The sequence below is a fragment of the Ailuropoda melanoleuca genome, chromosome 19, assembly GCF_002007445.2.
Source record: "Ailuropoda melanoleuca isolate Jingjing chromosome 19, ASM200744v2, whole genome shotgun sequence".
Taxonomy (NCBI): Eukaryota; Metazoa; Chordata; class Mammalia; order Carnivora; family Ursidae; genus Ailuropoda; species Ailuropoda melanoleuca.
This window is the reverse complement of record NC_048236.1, coordinates 31,299,194-31,319,827: the sequence shown is the minus strand read 5'-3', so window position 1 is coordinate 31,319,827 and position 20,634 is coordinate 31,299,194.

Below are 20,634 nucleotides of genomic sequence, written 5' to 3'. Positions count from 1 at the left end.
CAGTACATGGCAGAAATTACTCTGGGTAAAGTTTATCTCCACCCTTCCTGAGAAATGTAGTTAACCAAGCAATTAAAATAAGTATGATTAAATTTTTAAAAAGTATGGAAGCACCAGCTTGGTGGATGGTGTAAGATTCTGGAAATTGATAAGCTCTTTCACAGACGCTTTGCACAAAAGATCCCACCTGTGGGCCGGGATAATGTGGAAAGTCTGGAAGATTCTGGGAGCCAAAGAGAACAATAACTAGGAGTTGTTTCTAAGTCATTGTGGCCTTTGTCTATACACACTCAGAGAAGAAAGCAATTTTTAACCACACAACTCTTCCCAAATGCACACATATGTGGAAGTAAGAAAAAATATCCAGTGAGCATATGCGTGACTTAAAGAACAAAGAAAACTTCAAACTCTTGGCTGGGCTCATGTAGATGACTAAAAACAATGTTTATGACATGCCAGGAAGGCATCTATGTATGTATACTTACATGTTAAATAAATATAGTGTGATCCATATTTTGAGTTAAATAAAATGTGAACATATGTCTGTACATATTCCAGAGGCATTTCTCTAGGTGCATGGCGTGGACGTGTTTCACAGAAAGTGTCACAGAAACTCATGGGTGGATGGGGTCAACACAAAAGCAAAAATAATAACCCAGTCCCTATAGAATACTGAATGGTTTTAGTGCCTCTGCTCAAATCCAAGCCAGAAATATAGTGAAATCCTCTGGCTAAAAGCATTATTAATAAAATTATTTACTTTGAACTTTTGTCTCAATTCTAAAAATGCTATGAGACTCTGGAGAACCAACCAGGGAATTTTACTAGCATGCTTCAGCTCTGAGAGCAATCACATGTAGTTATCCATCACGCAAAATAAAGACAATTCCTGAAACTCATGAATTCTGGACACAGAGAAAAAAGATGTGGAGAAACAGAAGTATACAGTGAGGCTCTAATATCATTTACAGACTTAACCTTTCAACTCTCATTTCAGCAGATGGATAGAACAATCCTTACCATAAGAAAAATACTCTAGAAGAACCTTTGCTATTCAGGTAAATAAGACTTTTTAAAAATCACAATACTAATCTGGGGGAAAAAACATTCTGACAAGTATCAAATGCACTGAAGCTTTTCTACGTTTGAATTTTCAAATGATTTTGAGCCTGCTGGTATTGGAAACCACCTTTGGAGAAACCAAGTTCTATTTGCTAGAAAAAATATTTAAAAGTTATGCAGTGACCACCTCCTGCCTCACCTGCCACCCACAAAACTATCCTTACATTAATAATTAATGTAATAAACACTTAATCTTTTCCTAAAATTTACATGGATTTAAACACCAAGGTGAGTATATCATAAAATTACTTTGAAACTTAGAAACTTACTTTCTGTGAACTTAAATGTTAATTATGTGATAAATCTATTGAAACAAGTTTGCTATACTGGGGTACAGTGGATGAGGTGAGAGTAGGGCATGATCTAGCTTATCCCATGTTGAAATAATTTATGAAATTGAAAATAATGTTCTTTTCAGAGTTTGTTTTTATTTCTAAAATACATCTTAGGGATCCGCTCAAAAGTATACAAAATCTTATAAACAAAATTCCTTATGCTTTAAAGACATGATCTACAATATATACTGATGAAATGATATCCTGTCTGAAAGTTTCTTCAAAGTACTCAAGAGATCGTGGTTAAGGTTAGAGTGGTTTACAGAAGAAATGAGATTAGCAATAGTTAATAAATGCTGAAGTGAAATAATAAGTACATGTGGGTATAACTATTCTGTCTCAATTTAAAATATCATATAGTAATTTTTTAAAATATTATGCAGATATTACATGCAACACTATTTATTGAAGAAAAAGAATGGAAACAAGCTAAATATCCATCAATAGAACAGAGAACTGGTAATTAAAAATGTATTACAACCTTATATTATCAAAATAGTACACAGTTCTTAAAAGAAAGAGTATATCTATTTGGACTGATAGGACTATAAAAAAACGGAAGGTGCATAAGTATTTGTGGAAAAGGTAGAAATACCGATATGTATCTGTATCAATAGATAAATAGATTTACTAGTTTTCTAACGTTGCTTAACAAATTGCCCCAAACTTAATGGTTTAAAGCAACACAAATCTATTCTGGAGGTCAGAAAACCAAAATGAATTTTGCTAGTTTAAAATCAAGGCATTGGATGGCGTACATTCCTTCTGTACGTGCTAAGGGGGAACTCATTTTCTTACTTTTTCCAGCTTCCAGAGGCCAGTTTGCATTTCTTGGCTTGTGGCCCCTTCCACCATCTTTAAAGCCAGCAGCGTAGCATCTTCAAATGTTTCTCTGACTCTGACTCTCCAATCTCCCTCTTATAAAATAAGGACCGTTGTGATTATATTGGGCAGAACTAGATAATCCAGAATAATACCCCCCCTCATAATCCTTAGATTAATCATATCCACAAAGTCCCTTTTGCCATGTAAGGTAACATAGTAATTGGGTTTTGGAGATTAAGATGTGAATATCTTTGGGAGGCATTATTTTGTCTATCACAGATATGTAAATATATATCTTTCTGGAGATACATAAAAACGGGTAATATTGGATTCATCTGGGGAGGAAGACTATGGCACTGGTGGTCTGAAGCAGGAAAGATTCACTATTTGCTGCGTGCCATCTTGCACTCTGAATTTGCCCCTGTGTACGCATTATTTTAAAGCACTATATTTAAAGGGTCACCAAAATAGATCATTTAGACAATTTTTTAGGAAGACATAATTTTACCTGTCATAGAAATAAGAGTAAAAAGTTATAGTTTTTTTTTAAATGACTTTAATACAAAAAAGAGCCTTTTGAGGTTGGTAATTCTATTTTATTTAAAAAAAAAATTTTTTTAAGTTGGCTCCATGCTCAATGTGGGCCTTGAACTCACAACCCTGAGATCAAGAGTCACATGTTTCACCAACTGAGCCAGCCAGGTGCCCCAGACGTTAATTTTAAATATTCCTTAAATTCTGAATTTTTGGTAGCCTTTGTCTCCACTTATATTAAGATGATTCAGTCCACTTGAAGGATGAATGTACATTTAGAAAATTTAGGTATAAATTTAAAAATAGTCACCATGAGGTTAGAATTTACTTCTTCATTACATTATTTTTAAGGCTTAATTAACCCAAATGTGCTTATTGCTCCTGGAAATACAAAAGATAGAAAAGCTGAGTAACAATAGAAAGGAGTTTATTATGGTCTACCCCCGATATCACCCACTCTCAGGTCCCATGAAGGTAGGTGCAACAGTGCAGGAGAGCGGAAATGTGATCTGGGTGGTTAAGAGAACAAAAGTGGCCCCAACAGCTATTCTGTTCCCTGAAGATGGATAGCATCTGGGGCAGCAGTCAGGACAAATGAGGAAAGATCTCTGAAGGCTTAAAAGTACAGAGGGAGGGAGGAAGCTGGGTGGCTCAGTTGTTAAGCATCTGCCTTGGGCTCAGCATGTGATCCCAGCATTCTGGGATGGAGCGCTGAGTCAGGCTTCTCTCCTGGGAGCCTGCTTCTTCCTCTCCCACCCCCCACCCCCGTCTGTGTTCCCTCTCTCGCTGGCTGTCTCTCTCTGTCAAATAAATAAATAAATAAATAAATAAATAAATAAATAAATCATCTTTAAAAAAAAAAAAAGTACAGAGGGAGGGGTCAGAACCAAACCTAACCATTTATGCATGAGCCCCAGTGGATGGGAGGCAACAGTATTAACCTATGGCATGTGCGGTCTGGTTTGCTAAGTTCTAACAGAAAAACGACCGTAAGTCATGGATGTTATTTCCCTTCCTGTAGTTCTTGGTGCTTTTGTTTTTTTACAACCAACAAGAAACTGCAACAACCAAATCCCTTTCCATTGTTTTACTCCAATTTCCCTAGATGTTAAATGTTGCAATGAGAACATCGGTTTTAAATGTTGCTCTGTTTCTGGTTTCGATCATTAATATTCTGCACAACATGCTTCAGGAAGCATAAAATGAGATATTCAGATTCTAATTCTTATAGATGAATTAGTGAAGGAGTCAGAGAAAGGTCGTAGCTTAGATACCAGATTCATGAAAAGTTGGACAATGTCATGTCTCATTGTGAGATTGATATCCCAGTTGCAATTCCTCCTGCAACTTCATTCTTAAATCTCATTAAAACATTTCCCATGACTTATAAAAGGATAAATACTCATTCACAGATTACTGCCAAATTTGTACTTAATGACAATTTTGTATTCTATCTCAGAGGAATAGATAAACAAATAATGTTTACATTTAAAAAAAAATCATGCCACTTCCCTTAAGAAGTATCATGGTAAGATGACTCACAACATACTAAAAACTTTTTGCAATTAACAGTTCATTGTTATTTCTATTTTTGTTTCAATTATTAGCTTTTACTGCTCCCATTCCTTTTGGTTTCTTACAGCCTTTGAGATGACTTGCACTCAAAGCCTGCTGAGAGAGGCAGGCTGGGAAAACCACAGGCATTTCCCACAACCACTACACCCAGAGTGCAGTGAATTTTACAGCTGAGATCTGAGCTGTGGGGCCTAATGTGTCTGCTGGCAAACAGGATTCAGTATTCTACCCTTTCTCATCCCTTCTCTCCTGGCACCAGCCACACTGTGGAATTCCAAAAGTGTCTCATAACACTATTCAATTTTAAATCAGTCTTCATAAATCTCTTTCATAGCTTCATCTACTTTCATCGGCAATTTGTGATTGCCCTTTCAAAACCTTTGACAAATTTCTTCCTCATAGCTGTCCTTGTACAGCAATTTTCACTGACAATGAGATGAAGTCTGTTGAACCTCTCAATGCCAGCCCCTCCACCACGTTCTTGTGTCGTTATAGTTATAAACTCATCCTCCCAGCACACATTCTCTGCGGGCAGGCAAAGGAAACCAAGACTTCCAAGTGATCCTTATGAGTTGTATGTAAAAGTGATATCCATTATTTGAGGTGTATTTTTATCCAAGCAAGGTTTCTATAAAAACTGTGGTCTGCCTTACATTTGGAAGAGGTAGTCAACACTTAATCATACTTACCAGTTTCTGAATAACAGTAGATAAACCAGAGTAAGGACTTGAGAGAACTCACCTTGCAAACATGACCTAGTAATTAGGTAGGGGCTAATTGTCAACCTGCAAGCCACCTGAAAGGTTCTTAACTATCCTAGACGATGTTCTCGTTGAAGCGTTGTAGGGAAGGGAGAGATGAGGTAAGAAGAGGCTCTTCATCGATCTCCCTCCCCATCAGTTCACCGCCAAGTCTTCGTTCTTGTCACCATCGCTGTGAATCAGTGCTAATCAGCTTTATTACCCAGTCAAGTTCTCACACTAGGAATGAAGCTAGATAACCCACATGATGGAATTGACTTTCTTTTTTTAAACCCAATGTTGAATGTCTCACTTTTCCCCTTTAGCCTACCCTGATGCCACCATTTTCTTGATTCATCAAGATTCATGGTACTTTGGTTTTGGGGATGGTTATAATGATAACAAATGTTAATATTAAACTTTTCTATGTGAGTACATCATTCTTTTATTTTAGCCTCATATTTGGGATTTTTATTGTCACCATTTTATAGATGATGAACTGAGGCTTATAGGAGGGTATGTGTCTAAAGACACTCAACTATTTCATAGCAAGTGACTCAAACCCAATTTTTTTATTTCAAAGCCCTCCGTTGCTTTTACTATGTCAAAGCAGCTTTCCTTGATAGAAGAAGATGACCCACTCAGGGAAATTCTCATTAACATAGGATTAGTTTCGATTTTAAATGTGAATCTCTGTTTAAAATATACCTAGTTAAAAAACAAAATAAAATACGCCAGTTCAATAGCTCCTAAATATGGTAATAATGTTTTACCATATGCTAATGTCCATAACTAAAGTTGATTTTAAAAATTCTGTTCAAAACATTTGAATGACCTGCCTATGGATTAGAAAGCTGGTTTCCTGTGCAGTATCTATAGCAATGTCTGCTAAATTTGTTCTGAAGATTCCTAATTCTTGAGAAGAATGCATACAGCAGAAAAAGAGCTTAATTTTCTTAAAGAACTTAGATATTACAGTTGCTCACTGAAACATCAGGAAAATTTCACATAAAAATCAAGGGAAGAAAATAAATTTAGGACTTAATTTTGATATTTTATAAAAACTTGGTGACTCGAAAGCAATGTAAAAAAATTATACTCTAGGAAACAAAGCAAGGACTTATGACACTACTATGCTGTTAAGGAAATGGAACAAACATTTATTGAACACATATTATACAGAAACTCATAAAAGTAATAGACATTTATAACACTAACAGATGGAGTGTCCCAATTTCAAAGGAATTGAAGAGATTTCCAGAGGTCTAATAAATTGCTAATGGAAATTACTAATGGCTAATTAACATATAATTACAGATTAAAAAGTCTCTGCTGTTTTTACTTGAGTGCCTTCAGCCACCATGCTAACACTGTTTTCCTCAAATATTAAGTGTTTTATACTCTGCAAGTGAAAATGAGTAAGTTCCACAAAGTGGTAGACGAAGGGCTTCTTACGTGGGTCCCCCTCGCTTCTAGCAGGGCCCTGGCTACTACCATCACCACTTCCACACCCTACGCCTTCCTTCCTGATGTCTACATCACCAGCATAGTGACTCTTTTAGATATGGTCTCCTCAGATTATTATTAGAGTTCTAGTTCCAATGAAACTTATTTTCCTAGCACCTTGGCCCATTAATAACTTGCTCGAGTCTGGTGACAGGCGAATGGTGGATATTTATGTACCACGGTAGTCTAAGGGAACGAGTTGTCTTCTCTAAATTGGGTTATAACCAGAAATTCTATCGCATAAAGGGCAGAGCTATTTCAGCCTCTTCTTCACAAAAATGGGTATTCTGAGTACAAAAGTCATGGAAGCAGGACTTGAGTTTCCCAAACATTTTCCAAAGGCATTAGTGGGTCATAGTCACATTGGAAGGTGACTTTTCTACTTCTCTGTTTCTCTCTAGGGAGGCAAGATGGTGTTACACATATTTAGGTTTAAATCCCAGTTTCAGCTCTTACCAGTCAGGTGATTGAATCAGCATTGACTCTCTTCTTTCTCTCTCTCTCTGAAACCCTATTTTGCTTTCATCTGTAGAATGATGATAAGACTACCTACTTTGGGTTGAAGTTTAAGCAAGGTCATGTATGTAAAGCCCCTAGTACAATACCTCACCCACAGAAGACATTCAGAAAATGTCCAGTCTTCATATCTGAGTTTGCAAACAAATAAATGCCATTCCCTGACACAATAGGGCATATTGTCCTATTTTCATGATGCCTATCCTACACATTGGAAGGCATTCATTTCAAATGATTAGTTTAACTTTAGGAAAGAGTAATCATGTTTTTTCTGCTGACCAAGATGACTCATGTTAAGATGCAGTAGTGGAAAATGGAAAGACAGAGGTCTGGAAGAGAAGGCAATGCAGGATTATGACAAGCAAAGTGATGCGGTTAATAGTGTTGGCAATCGAAATGATTTGGGCAGTTACAGAGTCAATAAAGGAAGAGTCTCCTGCCTGAGCAAATATTCTCTAACTGAAAGATACTTGTGTATTTGCAGATCATATTAAGCCACCATGGATTTCAAAACTGATGAAAGACCTTAAAATCAGAGTAATCATTCAACTTCTATTATTTTAGTGTGACATCTTATATATGAACTATAATGGAAAAATCCATGTTTTGTTAGAATGTAATTAAAAATGCTAGGAGACATCTGTGCCCTTTTACACACGACACAGCAAGAGTAACCATCAACACACGTACGTCAGCATGGATATAGCAAATGAAGCATGATATGCAATGAACTGTAAATACCATCCCTCAGAACATACTGGCCTCTAATAAGGGAAATAAGTGAAGCAATTAAAATCTATAAGCTTTGCTGGGTGAGTTTTATACATTAAAGAAGTGGAAAAATTATCCCTCCTGGATGATAACTAACAACAACAAAAAAATCTTCCTAGTGCCAATGTGTACTAATGGGCCAGGACCCAACAAATGTATTCAAGTATATGAGAAAATACATGAAAAAATAAAACCCCTTGAGCTCAAAGACCAGGATTTCAGCAGGTTTCCCGTGGTATCTGGGTCACACAATGCCCACAGAGCACCTAGAGATGAAACAACATCATGCAACTCCAACACCACATCTGAATGTGGTGAATCCACACAGCTGGGGTTTGGGGATTTGAACTAGATTCTAGAAAGCAGTGGCATTTCTGCTTGTCAATGACTTCTTTCTTCACAATCCAAAAGCAGATAAAGTGAACTAATCTAAGGATCGTTTGGAGGTGCCCAGGCCAAAGGAAGATCAATTAAGCCTTTAGATTAAAAACTAGGGATCTGCCATGGTCTCTGATAATTGTGCTATGATTACCTCCACAGCAGGGAGTATGCTACTGCCAGAAACATAAGCCAAGATAAGAGATCCAGATCCTGGTTTAATCTCCAGTTACCTCATTCACCCACCCTTCACAAACCTTCACCTTGGCAAATTTGGGTAAGCGAAGTTAGCACCAAGAGTTAGCTTTAGGCAAATCTGTGAAGCTCATGAAGCTTGACTGCAAACACTCTCAACTCTTTCTCCATCATCACCTTTTACTTCTATTTCCCATAACCCCCTACAGAGTTTTAATAAGCCTTCTATGTACCCGAGAAAAATCTAACTCTCCTGGGTTTCATTTTGTAGCAATAGGGTGAACTGGTTTAATCAACAACTTGTTTCTAAGCGGTTAATATGTTCTGAACCCATAAGAAGCACTAGGAATACAATATTGTTAAGACCTCAAATCTACCCTAAATGACTCTAACAGTTGGTTTGGAGGAGAAGGTAGACATATAAAACAATTGAGGAAAAACAGTAGAAAATAAATTGTGGCCCATGTGCAAAAGGACTTAGAGAAGTAAGAGATCAGAGCGAGATTGAAAATTGAAATTTCTGGAAGGAGTGAGACTATCATTGAACTTTGAAGCATGAGAATTATGTGATATATGGAGAAAGCGTTGCAGATGGAAAACAATTAAATCATATAAGAATAGAATAGAAGCTAGCGGATTTGACACTATCCCGCTTAACAAAAATGTGGCTTTTTACTGAAGTTTCATTTCTTCAACTCCCAGAGACACTAAACAGCTAGAACAATATTTTGGGGGTGAAAAACTGTGAAAATCCTTGAATTCATGCCTTCTTGAGGATTGTCTAAGCCCTCTGTACACATAGACAAGCATCAGACAGTTCCAAAACCAGAACGCACTCTGGAAATACTCACCTGGACCCCCCAGAAGGTAACATGTCATTTTAGGATCAGATATTGATCTAATCCTATTTGCTTTTGTTGCTTTATCAAGACAGAGTGCTTTCTCTCTTAAACCAACACAAACACACACACACACGCACACACACACACACACAATTTTGTTCTATAGGTTTTGCTAAAGATTATGTCTTAGGTATCTGAACAGAGTAAAAAACAAAAACAAAAACCTTTGAATAACATGACATGTTCACCTGAAAAAATATTAATGCTTTGCTATATACTAGCCATGTTTATATGACACTAAAACAGTAAGTTGAAAAGTGAAAAATTTTAGTCAAAATATGTTCTGGCAGCAAGTAGAGAAAAAATATAAAAACCCAGTTGCTTTTCTGAATTCAGATCCAGTTCAGAAGCGGGTTTATNGTGGGTTTATTTTTTTTTTAAGATTTTATTTATTTATTTGATAGAGAGAGAAAGACAGCCAGCGAGGGAGGGAACACAAGCAGGGGGAGTGGGAGAGGAAGAAGCAGGTTCCCAGCGGAGGAGCCTGACGTGGGGCTCGATCCCAGAACGCCAGGATCACGCTCTGAGCCGAAGGCAGACACTTAACCACTGAGCCACCCAGGTGCCCCTATTTTTAAAGCTAACCTTAATCAAGCAGGTATTTCTGAACGTGTGAAAAGTCTTTCCATGTGCAACTACTGTCAGGACTAAAGAACAGCATTTTCTGGGGTTTTTTTTTTTTTTTGTAAGATTTATTTATTTATTTGAGAGAGAGAGAGCAGGACCAGCAGGCAGAGGGAGAGAGAGAAGCAGACTCCCCAACGAGCAGGGAGCCCAATGCAGGGCTTGATCTCAGGACCCTGGGATCATGACCTGAGCTGAAGGCAGACACTAAACCAACTGAGCCACCCAGGTGCCCCTAAAGCACAGCTTTATTATGGGGAACTTGCTAAAGTGCAGATTCGGTTCAGTAGGTCTGGGATTGGGCCTGAGAGTACACATTTTTAACAAGTTCTCAGGCAATGCTGATGTTGCTGGTTCATGGGTCACACGTGGCAGAGCAAGGTTGTAGAACATGGGGCATGGTTTTAAATCTTTTATACGGATGTTCACTTTTGGATGTTGCTTTATATTTCAAAATGGATAGGCTTCACAGTGATAAAATTCTAATGATGAATATTTGTCAAAGTACACCTTCCTCAAAATATTTCTACTACATTCTAGTGGGTGAGGAAAGCAGAGAAATCCAGGTTAAGTAGACAATAGCAGAGTAGAGACACCATGCAGGTANAAATCCAGGTTAAGTAGACAATAGCAGAGTAGAAACACCATGCAGGTAGATACCTTTAGGCCCAATCCAATTCAATCCCACTGACCTGCTGAACCTCCAGAAGGTACTAGAGTAAATACGGTGAAAGATTTCACTACTGTATCCTCCTAGAATATAAGCTCCATGAGGGCAGAAACTTTCTTGTTTGTAACTTTTTCCCCAGCACAGAAAACACAGCTTGGTGTATAGTAGGCATTGAATGCTTGTTAAATGGTTGATGGGATGATAAAAAAAAAAAAGGAAAGCAAAATTAATTGCACATGCCTTCACTCCACTAATATTTCTTTCATGTTAGTCATCCTTACGCCCTTCTCTCTAAGACAGTATTTAAATCCAACCCTTCCAATAATATCTCAGGCAATGGAGGCAGCTCAGGTTCCTTCAAGGATTGGAAATCAATAACCTCTTCTCACATTTCTACAAGATAAATTGAAAACTGAAACATAACCTAGAATCTGTTTCTCCATGAATATCTCAGCACATTGCTCTGAGCCAGACTCACAGCTCCATTTTCCTAATGTTGTTTAATTAACTTACAAAAGTACAAAAGCAGGTAGAAGCAAGATCAATTTATCATGGAATTCAAGATTCACACATTTCTAACATTGACTGCAACTGTTTTGCCTATCCTTCCTCTACAATCCACTACTTGTCATAGCGTTAACAGTGGGAGAATACACTACTCTTCCCACATGGGGAAAAAAGGAGGCTTTTAAATAGCTCTTTCTTTCCAGTCATGTTTATACCCAAAAAACAAATAACCCAGTTAAAAAATGGGCAGAAGACACGAATAGACATTTTTCCAAAGAAGACATCGGGATGGCTAGCAGACACATGAAAAGATGCTCAACATTGCTCATCATCAGGGAAATGCAGATCAAAATTAGGATAAGATACTGCCTCACACCTGTCAGAATGATTAAAATCAGCAACACAGGAAACAAAAGATGTTGGCAAGGATGCGGAGAAAGGGGAACACCCTTGCCCTGTCGGTGGGAATGCAAACTGGTGCAGCCGCTGTGGAAGGCAGTGTGGAGGTTCCTCAAAAGGTTAAAAACAGAATTACTTTATGATCCAGCAATTGCACTACTAGGTATTTACCCAAAGGATATAAAAATACTGACTCCAAGGGATACATACACCTTGATGTTTATAGCAGCATTATCAACAATACCCAAAGTATGGAAAGTCCCCAAATGTCTATCAACTGATGAATGAATAAATAAGATGTGCTGTATATATACAATGGACTATTACTCAACCATAAAATGAAATCTTGCCATTTGCAATGATATGGATGGAGCTAGAGAGTATTATGCTAAGCAAAATAGGTCCGAGGAAGACAAGTACCATACAATTACACCATATGTGGAATTTGAGAAAGAAAACGAGTGAACATGGGGAAAAAACAAGAGAGAGAGGCAAACCAAGAAACAGGCTCTTAACTATAGAGATCAAACTGAGGGTTGCCGGAGGGGAGGTAGGAGAGGACGATGGGGTAACAGGGTGATGGGTATTAAGGAGGGCACTTATTGTGATGAGCACTGGGTGTCATATGTAAGTGATGAATCACTAAATTCTACACCTGAAACTAATATTACACTGTATGTTAACTAACTGGAATTTAAATAAAAACTTGAAAAAAAAAAAAAAAAAAAAAAATAGAGGAGTCTAAAATCAATGAAGTTAAAATCTAGTCTTAATCCATTCTAATGACCCATAAACTGTGTTTACTGAGAATACTACTTGCCAAAAGAAAAAAAAAAAAAGATAATGCATAGGACACGAACAAGTTTAAATTTGCCTTTGTTCTGATTTTGGGATGGAGTTAAGATGACGGAGGAGTAGGGGACCCTTTTTTTCAGCTGGTCCCCTGAGTCGAGCTGGATAGGTACCAGACCAGCCTGAACACCCACGGAATCAGCCTGAGACACAGGAAGATCCATCTGGATCTGTACAAATGAACATCTCCAGCTNCTGCACCGGGGAGCGGGCGGACCGCGGACCCGCACTCTGGAAACGGCAGACTGAGTCCGTGAGCCGGGAGCGTGCACCACCAAGCATCTCACGGAGCTCCGGAGCTCCGGTGTGCTCACTGGATCGAGGCTGAGACCGGGAGCTCCGGGAGCGTCCGCGGGGCGGCTGGCGGCTGGAGGGCCACCTGCACGGGGGAGCAGGCGGACTCGCGGTCAGCACCCGTGAGACACCAGACTGAGACGGGGAGCTCCGGGAGCCCGCGCGGGGCGGCTGGCGGCGGGCGGTGTTAGAAACACAAAGGACAGAGATGTGCCGGCCCTGGAAGTGAGGGCTGGGACGCTGGCTGTGGGGCGCATATCCCGGGACACTGCAGGGCTGAGCAGCACCAAGAGAAACAGAGTTAAAGTGACCAGAATATCAGTGGAGAACGGGCCACGATCCCTCTGTTTTGTNATCCCTCTGTTCTGAGACAGAGGCTGAATTTCAGCCGCTGCTGCTCTCTCAGAAGAGGCATAGCAAACCGCCAGGGAAAGCCGCCAGAGAACAAAAGCCCGGAAATACCGGCTCACAGGGTGCCCATCCCCATCCCCCCTCGCAAGGGACACAGAGACTCTACCCAAACAGGGTTTTCTGAGTACCTGCCGGCAGGCCCCTCCCCCAGAAGGCAGGCTGAAAAATCAAGAAGCCCACATCCCTAAGATCCCTATAAAACAAGGGTCCTCTAATCAGCAAGGCTGTCATTCAGAATTGATGGAGAAAAAAAGACCTTCCAGAATTGTCAATCATTAACCAATTTCGTAACCACGAAACCAGCCCTACAGGAGATATTAAGGGGGGCTCTATAAAGGTAAAAAGGCCCCAAGAGTGATACAGAGCAGCAAGTCACAACCGATACAAAGACTTTAAAGAGAAATGGCATCATTAAAATCATATCTGTCAATAATCTCTATCAATCTAAATGGCTTAAACTCTCCCATAAAACGCCACAGGGTTGCAGATTGCATAAAAAGACATGACCCATCCATTTGCTGTCTACAAGAGACTCATTTTGAACCTAAATTTGCATTCAGACTTAGAGTAAGGGGATGGAGTACCATCTTCCACGCAAATGGACCTCAAAAGAAAGCTGGAGTAGCAATTCTCATATCAGATAGACTGGATTTTAAACTAGAGGCCATAGAGAGAGATACAGAAGGGCACTATATTATTCTTAAAGGAAGTATTCAACAAGTGGATATGACAATTATTAATATATATGCCCCCAACAGGGGAGCAGCAAGATACACAAGCCAACTCTTAACCAGAATAAAGAGACATATAGATAAAAATACGTTAATAGTAGGGGACCTCAACACTCCACTATCAGAATAGACAGAGCACCCATGCAGAAAATGGACAAAGAAACTAGGGCTTTGAATGCCATACTCAACGAGTTGGACCTCATAGATATATATAGAACACTACACCCCAGAACCAAAGAATACTCATTCTATTCAAATGCCCATGGAACATTCTCAAGAATAGATCATGCTCTGGGACACAAAACAGGTCTCAGCCAATACCAAAAGATTGAAATTATCCCCTGCATATTCTCAGACCACAACGCTCTGAAATTGGAACTCAACCACAAGGAAAAACCTGGAAGAAACTCAAACACTTGGAGGCTAAGAACCATCCTGCTCAAGAATGACTCGATAAACCAGGAAATCAAAAAACAAATTAAACAATTTATGGAGACCAACGAGAATGAATACACAACGGTCCAAAACCTATGGGATACTGCAAAGGCAGTCCTAAGGGGGAAATACATAGCCATCCAAGCCTCACTCAAAAGAATAGAAAAATCTAAAATGCAGTTTCTATATTCTCACCTCAAGAAACTGGAACAGCAACAGAGGGACAGGCCTAACCCACTGACAAGGAAGGAGTTGACCAAGATTAGAGCAGAAATCAATGAATTAGAGACCAGAACCACAGTAGAGCAGATCAACAGGACTAGAAGCTGGTTCTTTGAGAGAATCCATAAAATTGATAGACCACTGGCAAAACTTGTCCAAAAACAAAGAGAAAGGACTGAGATTATTAAAATTATGACTGAAAAGGGAGAGGTCACGACCAGCACCATTGAAATTGCAAGGATTATTAGAAACTTTTATCAACAGCTATATGCCAAAAAACTAAACAATCTGGAAGAGATGGAGGCCTTCCTGGAAACCTATAAACTACCAAGACTGAAACAGGAAGAAATAGATTTCTTAAATAGGCCAATTAACTATGAAGAAATTGAGTCAGTGATAAACAACCTTCCAAATAATAAAACTCCAGGCCCAGACGGTTTTCCTGGGGAATTCTACCAAACATTCAAAGAAGAAATAATACCTATTCTCCTAAAGCTATTTCAAAAAATAGAAACAGAAGGAAAGCTACCAAACTCATTCTATGAGGCTAATATTACCTTGATCCCCAAACCAGGCAAAGACCCCCTCAAAAAGGAGAATTACAGACCGATTTCTCTAATGAATATGGATGCCAAAATCCTCAACAAGATCCTTGCTAATAGAATCCAACAGTACATTAAAAGGATTATCCATCATGACCAAGTGGGATTCATACCTGGGATGCAAGCATGGTTCAACACTCGCAAATCAATCAATGTGATACATCATATCAACAAGAAAAGACTCAAGAACCATATGATCCTCTCAATTGATGCAGAAAAAGCATTTGACAAAATACAGCATCCTTTCCTGATTAAAACCCTTCAGAGTGTAGGAATAGAGGGTACATTTCTCAATCTCATAAAAGCCATCTATGAAAAGCCTACTGCAAGCATTATTCTCAATGGGGAAAAGCTGGAAGCCTTTCCCTTAAGATCAGGAACACGACAAGGATGCCCACTCTCGCCACTATTATTCAACATAGTACTAGAAGTCCTTGCAACAGCAATCAGAAGACAAAAAGGGATCAAAGGTATCCAAATCGGCAAAGAAGAAGTCAAACTGTCTCTCTTTGCAGATGACATGATACTCTATATGGAAAACCCAAAGGAATCCACTCCCAAACTATTAGAAGTTATAGAACAATTCAGTAAGGTGGCAGGATACAAAATCAATGCCCAGAAATCAGTTGCATTTCTATACACGAATAACGAGACTGAAGAAAGAGAAATTAGGGAATCCATCCCATTTACAATAACACCAAAAACCATGCGTTACCTTGGAATTAACTTAACCAGAGACGTAAAGGACCTATATCCTAGAAACTATAGATCACTTTTGAAAGATATTGAGGAAGACATAAAAAGATGGAAAAATATTCCATGCTCATGGATTGGAAGAATTAACATAGTTAAAATGTCCATACTACCCAGAGCAATCTACACTTTCAATGCTATCCCGATCAAAATACCGAGGACATTTTTCAAAGAACTGGAACAAATAGTCCTTAAATTTGTATGGAACCAGAAAAGGCCCCGAATCTCCAAGGAACTGTTGAAAAGGAAAAACAAAGCTGGGGGCATCACAATGCCGGATTTCGAGCTGTACTACAAAGCTGTGATCACAAAGACAGCATGGTACTGGCACAAAAACAGACACATCGACCAATGGAACAGAATAGAGAACCCAGAAATGGACCCTCGGCTCTTTGGGCAACTAATCTTTGATAAAGCAGGAAAAAACATCCGGTGGAAAAAAGACAGTCTCTTCAATAAATGGTGCTGGGAAAATTGGACAGCTACATGCAAAAGAATGAAACTTGACCACTCTCTCACACCATACACAAAAATAAACTCCAAATGGATGAAAGACCTCAATGTGAGACAGGAATCCATCAAAATTCTAGAGGAGAACATAGGCAACAACTTCTATGACATCGGCCAGAGCAACCTTTTTCACGACACATCTCCAAAGGCAAGAGAAATAAAAGATAAAATGAACTTATGGGACTTTATCAGGATAAAGAGCTTCTGCACAGCCAAGGAAACAGTCAAAAAAACTAAGAGACAGCCCACGGAATGGGAGAATATATTTGCAAAGGACACCACAGATAAAGGACTGGTATCCAAGATCTACAAAGAACTTCTCAAACTCAATACACGAGAAACAAATAAACAAATCATAAAATGGGCAGAAGATATGAACAGACACTTTTCCAATGAAGACATACAAATGGCTAACAGACACATGAAAAAATGTTCAAAATCATTAGCCATCAGGGAAATTCAAATCAAAACCACACTGAGATACCACCTTACGCCAGTTAGAATGGCAAAGATAGACAAGGCAAGAAACAACAATTGTTGGAGAGGATGTGGAGAAAGGGGATCCCTCCTACATTGTTGGTGGGAATGCAAGTTGGTACAGCCACTCTGGAAAACAGTGTGGAGGTCCCTTAAAAAGTTAAAAATTGAACTACCCTATGACCCAGCCATTGCACTACTGGGTGTTTACCCCAAAGATACAGACGTAGTAAAGAGAAGGGCCATATGCACCCCAATGTTCATAGCTGCATTGTCCACAATAGCCAAATCATGGAAGGAGCCGAGATGCCCTTCAACAGATGACTGGATTAAGAAGCTGTGGTCCATATATACAATGGAATATTACTCAGCTATCAGAAAGAACGAATTCTCAACATTTGCTGCAACATGGACGGCACTGGAGGAGATAATGCTAAGTGAAATAAGTCAAGCAGAGAAAGACAATTATCATATGATTTCTATCATCTATGGAACATAAGAACTAGGAAGATCGGTAGGGGAAGAAAGGGATAAAGAAAGGGGGGGGTAATCAGAAGGGGGAATGAAGCATGAGAGACTATGGACTCTGAGAAACAAACTGAGGGCTTCAGAGGGGAGGCAGGTGGGGGAATGGGATAGGCTGGTGATGGGTAGTAAGGAGGGCACGTATTGCATGGTGCACTGGGTGTTATACGCAATTAATGAATCATCGAACTTTACATCAGAAACCAGAGATGTACTGTATGGTGACTAACATAATAAAAAAAAATTAAAATAAAAAAATTGTCTTAGTTCTTGTAAAAGTATGAATTTCATGACAAGAAAAGTTTTCACTGCAGCTCAGTCTATTATTCCTTATGTATTATTGCTATGAAATTTTAGAAACAAAGCTTGTGTGATTGTAGTTTTTCATGATTGCAATCCCATTGCCTTTTCACTTCCAGCTTTTGGCTACCAAGTGTCCCACAGTGGGATGAAGGGAATCCTCTATGCTGGGAAAAGAGTCCAGTCAGTGCCCAGTCTCGCCTACTTCCAGCTTCATAAAAGATCATAGCACATTAGGCCCCATCATTCCTTCATGATATGAAAACAAAAAATGCTTTGCATTAAACTTTTTTTCTTTTTGTCACAACTCCAAACCAATAATAACCCCATCTTCCTATTTTGAAATATTTAGCCAACTTTAAAGAGTTATTTTTCATTTCTCCTTACTACGTATTTCTGGGTAGGAAAAAGTAAAACCTGGAAAGAGATTTGAAAATTTCTGCCAATAGCCATGTCTAACCCAGTAGAAAGCAGGAATGCAATATACCAAACGATATAAATTTTTCTTTCCCCCCAATTTAATATCGCCTCTGTTATTAGTATAAGGTGATGTTGGTAAAAGCAGTAATATATCTTGGTTAAGAACATGAGTTCTGGGATTAGACAGATTTGAAACTCTTTAGATCAAATCAGTACCCAGTTGTGTGCCCTTGGGTTACCTCCTTCTCCTCCGCTCCCTGTCTCAGCCTCTTCACATTTTAATGTGAGAGACAAGAGCATGACCCTCAAGGAGCTGTTGAGAAAACCAAGTGTAATAGTGCCCGTAGAGTGCCAAGCTCTATATCTGGCATGTAATGGTAGTAAGCACTCAATAAACATTAGCAAATTTTAACACTATTGTATAGTATAAGAATTCTATAAAATCAGGACAAACCAGCAAAGCAATCATAAAATATTAAACAACACATCAAGCCTGTAAGGGTTGATGAGTGAGATGCTAGCGCTATTTGTTAGCATAAACCTCTGGTGTGAAAACTATTACTGTCTTATTTAAATGAGAGATGGCTTGCTTGAAAATGTTGGCTTCTATATGTATTAAAATTGCAATTCCAATTTCAAGGATGAAATGCATCTTGACGTAGGTACTTATAGTCTATCAATAATGTCGACATCTAGCCGCCTGTGTTTCTTTTGTGTTCAAAATGTTGATCCTTCTCACAGGTTGGTCAGTAGCTACCAGGCTCAGTGAGAAAATCAATAGAAGTCCCATTTCTTAAGGAGACAGTTAATTGGATGTAGGTAGGTAAATTTGTTGACTATGACCAAAGAACTCCAAGACCATTGTGCTACAGGTAATTTGCATGACTCCTCCCACAGAAACCCAGGTATACCAATAAGGTCATATATCTCAGAAACATCTCCCACATGTTTGCAGATAACCCATCTGCCTGTACATCTGACTGGATTATTCATACACTAGTCAATATATTCAACACGATCATATATAGCAGCCTGAACTGATAGGTCACTTGGTTTAAATGATCAGTGTGATAACCCCCACCAGATGTTAGGAGAAACTCTATAGGAAAAACTCTCATGGAAAGTTCTTTACCAAAATGGAAGATACAATCTGATCACTTCATTTTATTTACTAGGAAATGAAGAGCCAGAGATGAGGAGTGGCTCAGCTAGGAAGTGGCATACCATCAGCTGGGATGATATTTTGGCTTCCTGGTTTCTCATCTCGGAAGTATTCTCCTCACGTGCCACCACTTCTTCCATGTATCAAGTATGTTTCCATATCTTGGCTATTGTGAAATAATGCTGCAATGAACATGGGAGTGCAGGTATCTCTTTAATATCCTGTTTTAATTCCCTTGGGAAGCATATCCACAAGGGGAATTCCTGGATCATATGGCAATTCTATTTTTTTAATTTTTTTTAGGAACCTCCATACTGTTTACAATAGTGGCTGAACCAATTTATATTCCCACCAACAGTGCATAAGGGCTCTCTTTTCTCCGCACTTTCACCATCACTTACTTCTTGTCTTTTTAATAATAGCCATTATAACAGGTATGAGGTGATAGCTCACGGTGGTTTTGATTTGCATTTCCCTGATATCAGTGAGTTGAGCACCTTCTCGTGTACCTGCTAGCCATCTATATGTCCTCGTTGGAGAAAGGTTTTTTTATGTTTTCTGCCCAATCTTCAAACCACATTGTTGGTTTTTTTGCTATTGAATTGTGTTGTAGTTTTTAAATAATTGTGTCTGTGTCATTTGTTCAGAATGAACTCAGATTATTTTAAAGAACCTATTATTCTATTTAATATCTTTCTCTTCACTCTTCTTCACAAAGGGAGAACAAGAAACAAAAAGAGAGAGGAGGACCTGACTTAGACTGTGAAATAAAGAGTCTGACTCCACTTCTGATGTTGGACTACTGACAGTTGTCAATCCCCAGCACCCCTCGTTCCTTCTGCTCCACCACTGGCGAGCTGACAGGATAGTTCAGGTGCTTCCTTCTTTGGTGCCAGGAAGAAGTTCAAACCAATTAAGCCCCTATCCTCAAGGGAACCCTCATCCCAGCTCTACTCCCTAACTACAATGAAAACCCAAACCAGTCTCCTTCCCCGACTCTCAAACTCCTTTTGCTACTCTTAAGACTTCTCAAACTCTATTTGGATGTGCTAGGGAGCTTCCCTGCTCTCTCTATAAAGCCTTATCACATAAGTAAGTAACCTTTAGTACCCTCCTGGTACACGTGTGCATCATAGTCAGGACATCTGAACTAAATTTGAGGTTGGGTGCATTTTGTCTCTGTGGATTGTTCCAATAGACTGCCTCAAGGCATACATGTAACCAATAGCAAAGAGGAGAAAAGTCTTTGAAGGGATTTGAAATTGGTGTTTGAATTGTAATGAGTGGATTCCAAAGATTCAAAAGTAATTTTAAAAATTAACAGGTGAAAATATAAGTGAA